We start from the raw sequence: 2,500 nt of genomic DNA, 5'->3' as shown, positions 1-2,500 counted from the left end.
TAATCTGCCGGACTGGGGTTCAAGTCCCGCTCAAGCTCTACACCTTCTTGTTGTGTCTGCAACCTTACCATCCTTGTTCTCTAAGGGAGAGCCTATAGGACTATCTGCTGAGTCATCAGTAACCATTTCCAGGCCCTTCCTGGTCCTAGCTTGGGTGGAGAGGGAGCTTGGGTGCTGATTAGTCACTAGGCATTGTCATGCTAGCTAGGCCATTGTCACTGTCTCTTGCCTCTGCCATTCATGAGTCTTTGAAACCTTGAATAATATTAGCAAGAAGAATTTTAAAATTCACCAATCTCATACAAACAATGCCATAACGAGAAACACTTCTGTCAAACATTGATGCATATGTTTCCCCAATAAACACAAACAAATATCTACTTTAAACAAACATATCACCAACAAAAAACCCAAACAAACCAAGAAGTGACACCTACAGCCAAACAAACAAAGGAGCTTAAACGCCAATTAATATCCCTTTGAACTACAACCGAATACCTTTTTCACAGCCACTTTGGAGATCTCCCCAAAAAAAACCTAAAATGAAAATGAATCACACGAAAATGATTTTCCGATAACAGGGGCTCGGACGAGGCACATCAGGAAGGTATTACGAGTAACGGAAACCAATTTTTTACGGTGCAAGGGATTGGTGATTAGGAGAGAGGAAAAACCCCAATCTAAAGTTCAAGAGCTAGTGGTTAGGTATTAGAGTTTTCGATCGAGAGCAACAGGAAATTTGACTTTGGTAATGCCGTTTGTGGGAGGGGCTGGGTAAAGGGGTCTTTTGCCTTTGTCGCGTAACTTTTATTTTCAGATGTGTGAACAATCTGATGAAAATTTCTCACTAACACCTATACACACTGGCCAGCATGGTGATAATTGGTCAAATCCAAAACATGTTTGAGGCCTTTTTCCTGCAGTGGATTAGAAATGGCTGCATTTGTTGTTTATGTTGTTTTATATGTAAATGAACAAAGACGCACACACACATAATATACTGTGTGTGAATATATATATATATATATATATATATATATATATATATATATATATATATAATATATATATATATATATATATATATATATATATATATATATATATATATACATATATATATATATATATATATATATATATATATATATATATATATATATATATATATATATACATATGAGCGTTTGTCCTTGTCTCTGATATGTACACACATACTAATATATATATATATATATATATATATATATATATATATATATATATATATATACATATGAGCGTTTGTCCTTGTCTCTGATATGTACACACATACTAATATATATATATATATATATATATATATATATATATATATATATATATATACATATGAGCGTTTGTCCTTGTCTCTGATATGTACACACATACTAATATATATATATATATATATATATATATATATATATATATATATATATATATATATATATGTGTGTGTGTGTGTGTTTATATATATATATATATATATATATATATATATATATACATATACATATATATATATATATATATATATATATATATATATATATATATACATATATATGTATATATATACACATACATACACGTATGCATGTATGTATGCACTGGACAGGTCCCCTAAACAGCATTGGTCCTTGTATATAAAGAACAAAATATTTCTTTATGTGAAATTACTTCGTAGATGAATCTCCATTGATGAAAATTTATCCAAGAATTATCTGCTTCATTCGCCTTCGAAAATGTATCCTCAGCAGGAGTCTGTACACCCCTGCACGCCAATTTCACCCATAACGTTATCAAAGTGCTCAGGTGCGTGCACGATACTTCGGTCTTTCCTTTCTCATGTGCTATGTACAGTTCAGCCTGTGTTCGGCAATCACCAACCTCTGCGAAAGTAAAGTAAGTAAGGGTGTATTTTTATAGTTTGGTCGTCTTTTAGTTTGAGACAATTTGGAGTCCACAAAAACTGTTTGAGATTCATTCATGAAAGAAAATCTGAACACCTTTCCTACTTCCAACTTAGCATAGCACTGTCCACATTTGCAAATTCATTTGCTGTAATAGTTATGTTAACAAAGCCTTAAACTTCCTTAGAAAGGGCTCCTCTGTTCTAGAAGCTCAGAATCTTATTGCCAGATAAATCCTTTTTCACGTGTGGAAGTTAGGTCTTCAGGCTTTTCACTGGACTCATCATTCATTTTTGTCGGCTGCTGCATTGTCATGTTGACTGCAGATGTAACATGACTAGACTTCACCCCCATTAGGCACTGCATATTACTCATCCCTCGTTCTTGGGTAAGACGACCTGTAGTTCTGAGGATACACATGAATTTCTTTTCTATTACAAGGTCAAGTGAGTCCTGTGGACAACATTCAGGCCATTTTCAATGAAAGACTTGGGTGATTATTCGTCAAGGGATTTGACGTACGGGTTGTGACCAGCTGAGGCAAGAAATGGAATAATTTACCTAAA

Source organism: Palaemon carinicauda, chromosome 25 (assembly GCF_036898095.1).
Source record: "Palaemon carinicauda isolate YSFRI2023 chromosome 25, ASM3689809v2, whole genome shotgun sequence".
NCBI classification, from domain to species: domain Eukaryota; kingdom Metazoa; phylum Arthropoda; class Malacostraca; order Decapoda; family Palaemonidae; genus Palaemon; species Palaemon carinicauda.
The sequence above is the reverse complement of the archived record's forward strand: the minus strand, read 5'-3'. Positions refer to the sequence as shown.